We start from the raw sequence: 14,055 nt of genomic DNA, 5'->3' as shown, positions 1-14,055 counted from the left end.
CTTGCAAGTGCGCTCAGACCATAGAGATGTAGTGCCCAAAAGCCTGTACAACATGGGCAGCGCCATGTGAGGACGGATACGTAGCGATTTCTACACATCTCTATGGCTCAGAGGTCCCTGCAATTAAAGGGAGAGTAAAAAAAAAATGAAATGAAAGGCACAGTTAACTAAAAAGTGTGAGAAAAATGAGAGCCTTTTCTACACTCGTTTTTCTAATGAGCAACAGAAAAACACATGCCAATTGGTGTGTTCAGTCGCTCTTTACATTGACAAAAATTGCAATAAGGTATGGTTAACAACATTTCAACTTATTTTCAAAGAAATTGGGAATTATTTAAGAAAGGTGCAAGCGTGCCAATACTGTATACTGTATTTGGCCACAACTGTATACTGTATATTTCCACACTATGAGGTTGGAATAATTCTGTGAAATTGTGAAAATGATGATAATGCCCTTTTTGTGTAAGAGCTGTTTGGTGGTATGGACTTTTGGCCTGCTTGGTGACATCAAAACTGAGCAAGCGAGGGGACAGAGGGAAGCAATGGTGGAAGCATTGTGCGATTCTGTTGGCGCCAGTAAAGTTGGTGAGAATGAGTGGACGATGGTGAAGAAGAGTGGAGTACAAAGGGTTTAAAGTTGGAAATGAACAGCAGGTTATGGTTGGAGTGCGATTCACGAGCAAGGATGGTTTTTATGGGTGACCCGTTTGCGGTCTGGAAGATGGTGAAAGACGAATTGGGAAAAGTAGAATCGGTCAGAGTGACCAGGAGCGGTATGATGTTGATTTCGTGTGTGTCAAAAGCGCAAAAGGAGAAAGCTCTGTGACTCTACAAACTATCTATGTATGATGTGGAAAGCTAGGATTTTCAGAGTAGGGCACCAGTTAAAGGTGTCCTCTTTAGCGTCTCGTTGGACATGTAGCTGTTTGGTTTAGGGATAAGATGCCAGGAGTGGTAGACGCATGTCACTTGACCCGAATGATAGATGGAAAAAAGGAGGAAAGCATATCAGTTTTACTGTTGTTTGATGAAATGGTTCTTCCAACTTGTGTAAAACTTGGGTATGTGAGACATGCGGTGAGACCGTATGTACAGAAGCCGCTGCAGTGTTACAATTGTAAAAGGTTTGGACATGTGGCAAGTGTTTGTCGAAGGAATACAGTGAGGGAATTAAGTATTTGATCCCCTGCTGATTTTGTATGTTTGCCCACTGACAAAGACATGATCAGTCCATGGGGGATTGGAAGTGATGCAGACAATTACATTGATGGAAGTTACAATGTATCTGCAATATTAACCTGATCTACCCCCTAAAATATAAAATAAAATAAAAGACATGATCAGTCTATAGCTTTAATGGTAGGTTTATTTGAACAGTGAGAGACAGAATAACAACAAAGAAATCCAGAAAAACGCATGTCAAAAATGTTATAAATTGATTTGCATTTTAATGAGGGAAACAAGTATTTGACCCCTCTGCAAAACATGACTTAGTACTTGGTGGCAAAACCCTTGTTGGCAATCACAGAGGTCAGACGTTTCTTGTAGTTGGCCACCAGGTTTGCACACATCTCAGGAGGGACTTTGTCCCATTCCTCTTTGCAGATCTTCTCCAAGTCATTAAGGTTTCGAGGCTGACGTTTGTCAACTCGAACCTTCAGCTCCCTCCACAGATTTTCTATGGGATTACGGTCTGGAGACTGGCTAGGCCACTCCAGGACCTTAATGTGCTTCTTCTTGAGCCACTCCTTTGTTGCCTTGGCTGTGTGTTTTGGGTCATTGTCGTGCTGGAATACCCATCCACGACCCATTTCAATGCCCTAGCTGAGGGAAGGAGGCTCTCACCCAAGATTTGACGGTACATGGCCCCGTCCATCGTCCCTTTGATGCGGTGAAGTTGTCCTGTCCCCTTTGCAGAAAAACACCCCCAAAGCATAATGTTTCCACCTCCATGTTTGACGGTGGGGATGGTGTTCTTGGGGTCATAGGCAGCATTCCTCCTCCTCCAAACACGGCGAGTTGAGTTGATGCCTAAGAGCTCGATTTTGGTCTCATCTGACCACAACACTTTCACCCAGTTCTCCTCTGAATCATTCAGATATTCATTGGCAAACTTCAGACGGGCCTGTATATGTGCTTTCTTGAGCAGCGGGACCTTGCGGGCGCTGCAGGATTTCAGTCCTTCACGGCGTAGTGTGTTACCAATTGTTTTCTTGGTGACTATGGTCCCAGCTGCCTTGAGATCATTGACAAGATCCTCCCGTGTAGTTCTGGGCTGATTCCTCACCATTCTCATGATCATTGCAACTCCACGAGGTGAGATCTTGCATGGAGCCCCAGGCCGAGGGAGATTGGCAGTTCTTTTGTGTTTCTTCCATTTGCGAATAATCGCACCAACTGTTGTCACCTTCTAACCAAGCCGCTTGGCGATGGTCTTGTAGCCCATTCCAGCCTTGTGTAGGTCTACAATCTTGTCCCTGACATCCTTGGAGAGCTGTTTGGTCTTGGCCATGGTGGAGAGTTTGGAATCTGATTGATTGATTGCTTCTGTGGACAGGTGTCTTTTATACAGGTAACAAGCTGAAATTAGGAGCACTCCCTTTAAGAGTGTGCTCCTAATCTAAGCTCGTTACCTGTATAAAAGACATCTGGGAGCCAGAAATCTTTCTGATTGAGAAGGGGTCAAATACTTATTTCCCTCATTAAAATGCAAATTAATTTATAACATTTTTGACATGCGTTTTTCTGGATTGTTTTGTTGTTATTCTGTCTCTCAGTGTTCAAATAAACCTACCATTAAAATTATAGACTGATCATTTCTTTGTCAGTGGGCAAACGTACAAAATCAGCAGGTGAGGGAAAAAGGTATTTGATCCCCTGCTGATTTTGTACGTTTGCCCACTGACAAAGACATGATCAGTCTATAATTTTTATGGCAAACGTACAAAATAGCAGGGGATCAAATACTTTTTTCCCTCACTGTATTTTGCTTGAAAAATAAAATAAAGAAATACCCTACCATCTAACACTACACTCACAAATTCAAAAATATTATTAATAATTAACACCACCCTACTCCACTATTTAAATACATTCATTCCTCCTTCATGCCCTCAACCTGAAATGATGGGACATCACCACTTAACACTCCCTGTAACTCTTCTGATGTCAAGTCTCGCACACCCAAATACCTCTCTGCAGCTGCCACCACAACCTCCATTTTCTTTGACTTACATTCCATCCCTGCAGTACAATTAATAACCATTGCTATAAATGCTAAAAATCCAATCTTACTGAAACATATATCACTTGTTGGCCTATCCCACTGTACTGGTACATACCTACTACTCTCACCACTCCTCCCCCTTGACACATCTTCCTCTACTTTCTTCACTGCCTCAGCATATGACAACTTCTTCACTATTCTTACCCTGGAAACCTCAACCTGCCTCTCTCGCACGGGACATTTCTGATTGCCAGCCCCATGGGCACCCCTACAATTAGCACATACCACTACTTTCCCCAATGCTACACATTCCTTTGTCTCATGCCCTTCTGCACATTTCTCACACCTTGGAACCTCCCTCCTACACACTGCTGCCACATGCCCATAAGTTTGACACCTGTAACATCGTAATGTATTCGGCACATAAGCTCATACAGGATAACTTATATATCCTAACTTCACTTTGTCAGGCAAAGACTCAACTTCAAAACTCAAAAGAACAGAAAATGACTCTTCTGTTTCCCCACTCTCGCCACCCTGTTTGCATCGCACCAAACGATGAGCATCACAAACACCGGGAATCTTCCCCTTCAGTTTGTCAACTTTTACATTTACTGCTACCCCAGTAATCACTCCTTTCAATGGCGCCCTTTTCTTGAGAGTGAAACAATTCACAATTCTTTCCCCCATTTGTTTAACTCTGAGCGCCTTCTCCCTCTGACCAACAGAAACACAAACAATTATCACTAGATCACTTCTGGTTACCCTCACCGATTGCACTATACCCAACGCTTTTTTCACCCATCCTGAAAACACAAATGGATCAACCAAAAGGCAAGGGTCCACTTTTTCCAGAAACATAACTCCTACTGTCACAGACTCATCTTTATCCTGACCCTCTGTGCAAGCCTCGGGCTCCGAGTACTTCACCACACCTACCACCTCCGATACTTCACCCTCATTCACTTCCATTTCTCCTCCTGTCTTCAGCTCACTCCTACCATTCTTCTTTAACAAACCTTCTCCCTTTTTTCCACCATTTTTTACCGACTCAAGCTCACAATCTTCCTCCCTCTCTCTCTTAGACCTCCTCTGCCTCTCTTTTTCCCCCCATTCCTCCTCCGTCATCCAAGTAAACATCTCCTTATGATAATACTGCACTTGCTTTCTCAAGGGACTCCATTTACGACGCTCTCCCCCTTCACGCCCATCGGCCAGCTTCTCCGTGCCGTCTACGCTAAAGTCAACTGCATCTTCCTAGTGAACAGCTAAAGATAGTTTACTTGCTAGCTTTGTCCATGTATTCTGTGCATTTTCTGATTTGTTTCAACAACTTTCTTCTACGTAATCAATATACCAGACCGAGACACTGCTAGCGTCAGCTGACTCTCTTCTCCTAATCCCGGAACCGACTCGTTGCAAACAGTTTCAAATCGAAAACGAGTTTCTATTGGACAAATTCAGGTAGGTCCCTCCCATTTTCGTACGTTCTGTTTGCGTCCGTTTGGTTTCTAGTGAATACACCCCAGGGGTAGGCCTATACTATTTAAATATCCTATACAAGTACTGCTGGTCTGTTCTAACAGATAATGAATTGCTCCCACGTTGTGTCTTACGTCTAAATCAGTTCTAGATCGAAGGGGAATAATTAAAACCAGCAGTGGAACTGACTTCTAGGTCCACATTTTAGTGATTTGTTTGATACCGGAGCTCCGGGGCAGTTTACTTCGAAACAGTGTGCCGATGCCTGCATCACTTTATCAGAAGCACGTGATCAATGATGTTCGAAGCTTATTTTTGTCTAAAAACCACCTGATTGATTTTGTATTGATTTTGGTAGAAGACAAAAAGGCTGTGGGATGCGTGTGGGACGCCATCTACAATAATTCATAAGAGGTACACTACATAGCCTACATGCCAGTGAGCAAAACTGTTTGCAATGATGTCTTTGAGGCGTCTTTTGTGTGACGTCATGGACAAGTTGTGTACTGATTATAAAAGTATGTTTTCCAGACGTCTTTTTAGTGATCAGAAAAAGGTATTAAATGACCAGTTAACAACCAAAATATGACGTCAGAGAAAGGTGTAACTGAAGAAGTTAACAACCAAATTGTGCATGTTCTCCCACTTAAAAAGATGAGAGAGGCCTGTAATTTTCATCATAGGTACACTTCAACTATGACAGACAAATTGAGATTTTTTCTCCAGAAAATCACATTTTAGGATTTTTTATGAATTTATTTGCAAATTATGGTGGAAAATAAGTATTTGGTCACCTACAAACAAGCAAGAATTCTGGCTCTCACAGACCTGTGTCACGGTGTTAGAAATGGTGAGGTGTGGAATCAGGCGCAGAAGCAGATGTACAGTCCAACAAGACTTTACTAGCGAGTGCAAAATAATCCAAACACGGCCAGAGGCCAACAGACGCACACAGGCATCAAACACGAGCGCACAAACACAGGGCGCAAAAACTCTCCTCAACCGAGGAGGAAGTTAAATCGTGACTGGCGTACCGAAACACGGGTAACGCACAAACACCTGACACGAAACAATTACACACAACACTACACTAACAACAAGGAAACTAAATAGGGTGCTTAATGAGACATAACACAAGACAGGTGTGGCTAACAGACAAAACTAATCAAACAGGAAACATGGAACATGCAACGGTGGCAGCTAGAATTCCCGGAGACGACGAACGCCGAAACCTGCCAGAACAAGGGAGAGAGGCAGCCTCGGCCGAAACCGTGACAGTACCCCCCCCCCCTTGACGCGCGGCTCCAGACGTGCGCCGACTCCGGCCTCGGGGACGACCCGGAGGACGTGGAGCAGGGCGCGTCGGATACCCCCGATGGAATTCCATCAGGAGCGACGGGTCCAAAATGTCTCTCCTCGGCACCCAGCACCGCTCCTCCGGACCGTACCCCTCCCACTCCACTAGATACTGGAGACCCCCATCCGACGTCTCGAATCCAAGATGGACCTCACGGAGTACGCCGGTGCCCCCTCGATGTCCAATGGGGGCGGGGGAGTCTCCCCTATCTCATTTTCTTGGAGCGGGCCCGCTACCACCGGCCTGAGAAGGGACACCTGGAACGAGGGGTTAATACACTTATACTCCACAGGTAGCTGTAATCTATAACATACCTCGTTCAACCTTCTCAGGACTTTAAATGGCCCTACAAACCGCCGACCCAGTTTCCGACAGGGCAGATGGAGGGCCAGGTTTCTGGTAGAGAGCCAGACTCGATCACCAGGTGCGTACACCGGTCCCTCACTGCGGTGGAGATCAGCGCTCGCCTTCTGACGTCGGAGGGCCCGCTGCAGGTGGACGTGTGCAGCGTTCCAAGTCTCCTCCGAGCGCCGCGCCCACTCATCCACCGCAGGAGCCTCGATCTGGCTCTGCTGCCAGGGTGCCAGAACCGGCTGGTAACCTAACACACATTGAAATGGAGTTAGGTTAGTGGAGGAATGGCGTAGGGGAATTCTGGGCCATCTCGGCCCAGGGAACGTACCTTGACCACTCCTCCGGCCGGTCCTGGCAGTATGTTCTGAGAAACCTACCCACATCCTGGTTTACGCTGCTCCACCTGCCCATTACTCTCCGGGTGGTACCCCGAGGTGAGGCTCACCGAGACCCCCAACCGCTCCATAAACGCTCTCCAGACTCTGGAGGTGAATTGGGGACCCCGATCAGCCACAATGTCCTCGGGTACCCCGTAGTGCCGGAACACATGGGTGAACAGTGCCTCGGCAGTTTGTAGGGCAGTAGGAAGACCCGGCATGGGGAGCAAACGACAGGCCTTAGAGAACCGGTCCACAACGACCAGGATGGTAGTATTCCCTTGGGAGAGGGGAAGGTCTGTTATAAAGTCCACAGAGAGGTGGGACCATGGTCGTTGTGGAACGGGCAGGGGTAGCAACTTACCCCTAGGCAGATGTCTAGGCGCCTTACACTGGGCGCACACCGAGCAGGAGGAAACATAAACCCTCACATCCCTTGCCAACGTGGGCCACCAGTACTTGGCACTAAGACAGTGCACTGTCCGGCCGATTCCCGGATGTCCAGAGGAGGGTGACGTGTGAGCCCAATAGATCAATCGATCCCGAACCTCGAGCGGAACGTACTTCCGACCCTCCGGGCACTGTGGTGGACTAGGGTCGGTGCGTAACGCCCGCTCGAGTTCAGCATCAACCTCCCACACTACCGGTGCCACCAGACACGACTCAGGCAGTATGGGAGTGGGCTCCACGGACCTCTCCTCCGTGTCATACCGCCGAGACAGCGCATCTGCCTTACCATTCTGTGACCCAGGGATGTACGTGATCTTAAAAGTGAACCTGGTCAAGAACATACTCCATCTTGCCTGGCGAGGGTTCAGCCTCCTCGCCGCCCGGATGTACTCCAGGTTACGGTGGTCCGTCAAAATGAGGAAAGGGTGTTGAGCCCCCTCAAGCCAGTGCCTCCACACCTTTAGAGCCTGTACCACGGCTAACAGCTCCCTGTCCCCTACGTCATAGTTCCGCTCCGCCGGACTGAGCTTCTTAGAATAAAAAAGCACAGGGGCGGAGTTTAGGTGGCGCGCCAGACCGTTGTGAAAGCACGGCTCCTAAACCGGCCTCTGACGCGTCCACCTCTACCTGGAACGGCAAAGAGGGATCCGGATGCGCCAGCACCGGGGCCGAGGTAAACAGGTCCTTCAGCCTCCCAAACGCCCTGTCCGCCTCGGCCGACCACTGCAGACGCACCGACCCCCCCTTCAAAAGAGACGTGATGGGAGCTGCCACCTGTCCAAAACCCCGGATAAACCTCCTGTAGTAATTTGCAAACCCCAAAAACTGCTGCACCTCCTTCACAGTGGTTGGTGTTTGCCAATTACGCACGGCCGACACCCGGTCTACCTCCATCTTCACCCCCTGACGCAGACAACTGATAACCCAAAAGGAGACCGACTCCTGGAAAAACAGACACTTCTCTGCCTTCACATACAGGTCGTGCTCCACCAGCCTCCGCAACACTCTACGCACCAGGGCCACATGCTCGACACGGGTAGGCGAGTACACGAGAATGTCATCAATGTACACAACCACCCCCTGCCCCTGCATGTCCCTGAAGATCTCATCCACGAATGATTGGAAAACTGACGGAGCGTTCATCAACCCGTATGGCATGACCAGATACTCGTAATGGCCCGAGGTGGTACTAAAGGCTGTCTTCCATTCATCACCCTCCCTGATGCGCACCAAGTTGTACGCGCTCCTGAGATCTAATTTAGTGAAGAAACGCTCCCCATGCAACGACTCAGTCATGGTCGCAATCAGCGGGAGTGGATAACTGTACTTCACCGTAATCTGATTGAGACCACGGTAATCGATGCACGGGCGCAAACCACCATCCTTTTTCTTCACAAAAAAGTAACTCGAGGACGCAGGGGAAGTGGAAGGCCGTATGTATCCTTGTCTCAGAGATTCGTCTATGTAAATCTCCATAGCTTTCTTCTCCTCCTGAGACAGAGGATACACATGGCTCCGTGGGAGCGCAGCTCCTGCCTGGAGGTCTATCGCACAATCTCCCTGCCTATGGGGTGGCAACCGCGTCGCCCTCGCCTTACTAAACGCAATAGCCAAATCCCCATACTCAGGGGAACGTGCAATGCGGGCACCTGGTTTGGACTCTCCACCGAGGTAGCCCCTACGGAAACGCCCAAACATCTACCCACACACTGAGCAGACCACTCCATCAGAGCCCTCTCCTGCCACGAAATAGCTGGGTTATGGGTACTCAACCAGGGCATGCCCAGCACCACCGGATACGCAGGAGAGTCAATCAGGAACAGCTGAATCATCTCCTGATGATCCCCCTGCGCACACATCCTAAGTGGCGCCGTGACCTCCTGATTAAGCCCGTACCCAACGGACGACTATCTAGGGCATGAACGGGGAAAGGAACATCAACAGGAATAAGGGGAATCCCTAACGCTAAACAAAACTTTTTTATCAATAAAATTCCCAGCCGCGCCTGAATCTACCAGCGCCTTATGCTGGGAATGAGGTGCTACCTGTGGAAAACGCACAGGCATCCAAAAATGGGCAACAGTGAGCTCTGGGTGAGTGGGGCGCCTACTCACCTGGAGAGAATCCCCAGTGCGGGACCTGTCGTCATCCTCCCTAGGAGGCCATCCCCAGCACCTAGCCGCGGTGTGTCCTCCCCGACCACAGTTGGTGCAGTGGATGGACCCCCTAACCAACCGACTCCTCCTCTCTCTAGCGCCAGCGCCCCCGAGCTCCATAGGACACGGCTCGGAGGCGCTGGAGGGTGAAATGGACGGACCCCCTCAGGACGTCCGCGGGTGGCCAATAGGTTATCCAGCCTGATGGACATGTCGACCAGCTGGTCGAAAGAGAGACTGGTGTCCCTACAAGCCAGCTCCCACGGACGTCCTCTCGTAGGCTACATCTGTATAGATCGACGAGGGCCCGCTCATTCCACCCTGCATCTGCCGCTAGAGTACGGAATTCGAGAGCGAATTCTTGGGCACTCCTCCTCCCCTGCCGGAGGAAGACCAGACGCTCCCCCGCCGCTTTCCCCTCCGGGGGATGGTCAAACACCGCCCTGAAGCGGCGGGAGAACTCGTCGTAGGTGATAGTCTCGGCGTCGATCTTCCTCCACTCCGCGTTGGCCCATTCCAACGCCTTCCCGGACAGGCAGGAGATCAGGGCGGACACGCTCTCATGCCCCGAGGGTGCCGGGTGTACGGTGGCCAGGTACAGCTCCACCTGGAGGAGGAATCCCTGACACCCAGCCGCGGTTCCGTCGTAGGCCCTCGGGAGAGAGAGTCGGATTCCTCGGGGTTCTGGCGCTGGAATGGGCGGACTGGCCGATGGTGCTGGCAGGGAGGGAGGTGGTGGAGGCGCTCCCCAGCCTCGGAGCGTGGTGATCACCTCCTGCAGGGCGGTCCCCATCTGCTGTATCTGGTCCTGTTGTTCCCGAACCTGGACCTCCAGTCTCGTCGGGGCTGCTTCGGCTCCTGCTGATTCCATGTCAAGGTGTGTAATTCTGTCACGGTGTTAGAAATGGTGAGGTGTGGAATCAGGCGCAGAAGCAGATGTACAGTCCAACAAGACATTACTAGCGAGTGCAAAATAATCCAAACACGGCCAGAGGCCAACAGACGCACACAGGCATCAAACACGAGCGCACAAACACAGGGCGCAAAAACTATCCTCAACCGAGGAGGAAGTTAAATCGTAACTGGCGTACCGAAACACGGGTAACGCACAAACACCTGACACGAAACAATTACACACAACACTACACTAACAACAAGGAAACTAAATAGGGTGCTTAATGAGACATAACACAAGACAGGTGTGGCTAACAGACAAAACTAATCAAACAGGAAACATGGAACATGCAACGGTGGCAGCTAGAATTCCGGAGACGACGAACGCCGAAACCTGCCCGAACAAGGGAGAGAGGCAGCCTCGGCCGAAACCGTGACAACCTGTAACTTCTTCTTTAAGAGGCTCCTCTGTCCTCCACTCGTTACCTGTATTAATGGCACCTGTTTGACCTTGTTATCAGTATAAAAGACACCTGTCCACAACCTCAAACAGTCACACTCCAAACTCCACAATGGCCAAGACCAAAGAGCTGTCAAAGGACACCAGAAACAAAATTGTAGACCTGCACCAGGCTGGGAAGACTGAATCTGCAATAGGTAAGCAGCTTGGTTTGAAGAAATCAACTGTGGGAGCAATTATTAGGAAATGGAAGACATACAAGACCACTGATAATCTCCCTCGATCTGGGGCTCCACGCAAGATCTCACCCTGTGGGGTCAAAATGATCACAAGAACGGTGAGCAAAAATCCCAGAACCACACGGGGGGACCTAGTGAATGACCTGCAGAGAGCTGGGACCAAAGTTAACAAAGCCTACCATCAGTAACACACTACGCCGCCAGGGACTCAAATCCTGCAGTGCGAGACGTGTCCCCCTGCTTAAGCCAGTACATGTCCAGGCCCGTCTGAAGTTTGCTAGAGTGCATTTGGATGATCCAGAAGAGAATTGGGATAATGTCATATGGTCAGATGAAACCAAAATATAACTTTTTGGTAAAAACTCAACTCGTCGTGTTTGGAGGACAAAGAATGCTGAGTTGCATCCAAAGAACACCATACCTACTGTGAAGCATAGGGGTGGAAACATCATGCTTTGGGGCTGTTTTTCTGCAAAGGGACCAGGACGACTGATCCGTGTAAAGGAAAGAATGAATGGGGCCATGTATCGTGAGATTTTTGAGTGAAAACCTCCTTCCATCAGCAAGGGCATTGAAGATGAAACGTGGCTGGGTCCTTCAGCATGACAATGATCCCAAACACACCGCCCGGGCAATGAAGGAGTGGCTTCGTAAGAAGCATTTCAAGGTCCTGGAGTGGCCTAGCCAGTCTCCAGATCTCAACCCCATAGAAAATCTTTGGAGGGAGTTGAAAGTCTGTGTTGCCCAGCGACAGCCCCAAAACATCACTGCTCTAGAGGAGATCTGCATGGAGGAATGGGCCAAAATACCAGCAACAGTGTGTGAAAACCTTGTGAAGACTTACAGAAAACGTTTGACCTGTGTCATTGCCAACAAAGTATATAACAAAGTATTGAGAAACTTCTGTTCTTGACCAAATACTTATTTTCCACCATAATTTGCAAATAAATTCATTAAAATTCCTACAATGTGATTTTCTCGATTTTTTTTCCTCATTTTGTCTGTCATAGTTGACGTGTACCTATGATGAAAATTACAGGCCTCTCTCATCTTTTTAAGTGGGAGAACTTGCACAATTGGTGGCTGACTAAATACTTTTTTTCCCCACTGTATAGTATTTGACTATATACCAGTATTGATGCACGGACTGGTTTGGGTTTTTACTTTACCATGCAGGGGTTTTTCTCGATTATCAAGGGGTTTAGTTGGTGGGCCAGGCAATAAGCGCGGTCGTCCCGTCAGGCCCCCATCTTGGCAGTGTAGAAACATTTTAGCATTTAAGCCAATTTCCAATTCTACAATTTTCTCCATGCAGCTGAGAAAAAATGTTAGTTTTAAAGCACATTTCCTGCTATTCTACATATTCTGCCATGGCACTGAGAGAACTTTGCGTTTTTTAAGCTGATATCCTGCAATTCTATGCATTTTGCCATGACTTATGCTCTGTTCTTTTGCTCAAACATAATAACAAAATGAATACTGCTAAATTCATTGTTTTTGGAATTTTCTATTCTCCCTGACTGTCTAGCTTTTCTTTTGGTGATTGTCAGTTCTCAAAGACTATATTATAAAAAAGTATATATGTCCTTTATCTTTTCTACATACTTTATATCTGGTTTAAGTTTACAGTGAAAGCGGTTTTTCCATCGCGAAAATGTATTATAAAAACACTGTTTGGACATAGGCGACCTGAAAAAAATGCTTATGCGGACTAGTAATGGCCCAGTGCATTACCTTTGTGAAAACAAATTTTTTTCAGGGGGTACAGCAGCACCCCTACTCCGCAGTGCGTAATAATGTCAGTTTTTATAGTTTACTCGTTTGCTACTTGAGTCGTCGCTCTCCCTCTCTCCTTCCACACACACCAAGCCCTGCCCCCTGTCACTCATGGAGAGCAGTTTTTGCGCTACCCTGAGTCACTACAACCACTTGCAGTGACAGTCTGCATGGTCAATGCTGCATATTTGGGTGACAACGATGCTGATTTCCACTTTGCTTCTTAATATAAATCTGTTCTATAATTACACTATTAGTTTGTGTATCTTACTGTGTGCAAACAGCAAATTGTGCTTAAAATAAATCATTTCAGCCGCTAATCGCCAGTTAACTGGCTAACTCGCATAACGGGAACCATGTTGTCCAAAAGGTTGACTGAAGTTTGCCAAAAAGCATCTGGATGATCATCATGACTCCTGGAAGAATGATATGTGGACAGATGAGTCAAAAGTTGAACTTTTTGGATGACATGGGTCCCATTATATCTGGCAAAAACCAAGCACTGCATTCCACGGTAAGAAACTCATACCGACGGTCAAGCATGGTGGTGGTAGTGTGATGGTTTGGGGATGCTTTGCTGCCTCAGGACCTGGATGACTTGCCATCATTGAAGGAACCATGAATTCTGCTCTATATCAGATCATTCTACAAGAGAATGTCAGCCCATTTGTCCCTGAGCTGAAGCACAGCTGGGTCATGCAGCAAGACAATGATCCAAAACACATATGCAAGTCTACATCAGAATAGCTGAAAAGCAACAAATGTAAAGTTTTGGAATGGCCTAGTCATAAACCTGATTTGTGATCTTGTGGCAGGACCTGAAACGAGCAGTTCATGCTCGAAAACCCACATGCTTCTGAGTTAAACAGTGGCGATTTTAGCATGTAAATCTTGGGGGGCAAACAAAACAAAAATGTGGGATGCATGCCAGCAAAGCCACTACACAACACAACACTAAACAATACATTAATTGCACTATAACGGTGACAAATGGTGCCCAAAAACTGTTAGGGCCCACATAAAGCTGTCCCAACAGCAGAGTCCCAACAGCAGTCCCAACACCTTACCACTGCTACACCTGGCTATCAGCGGAGCCTTGTCTGGCAGTGAAACGTGGAATGCAGTGCTTGGTTTTTGCCAGACATAATGGGACCCATGTCATCCAAAAAGTTCAACTTTTGACTCATCTATCCACATATCATTCTTTATACTGATAACAAGTTCAAACAGGTGCCATTAATACAGGTAACGAGTGGAGGACAGAGGAGCCTCTTAAAGAAGAAG

This window comes from Coregonus clupeaformis, chromosome 21 (assembly GCF_020615455.1).
Source record: "Coregonus clupeaformis isolate EN_2021a chromosome 21, ASM2061545v1, whole genome shotgun sequence".
In the NCBI taxonomy this organism is placed as follows: Eukaryota; Metazoa; Chordata; class Actinopteri; order Salmoniformes; family Salmonidae; genus Coregonus; species Coregonus clupeaformis.
Note: the sequence above shows the minus strand (reverse complement) of the source record.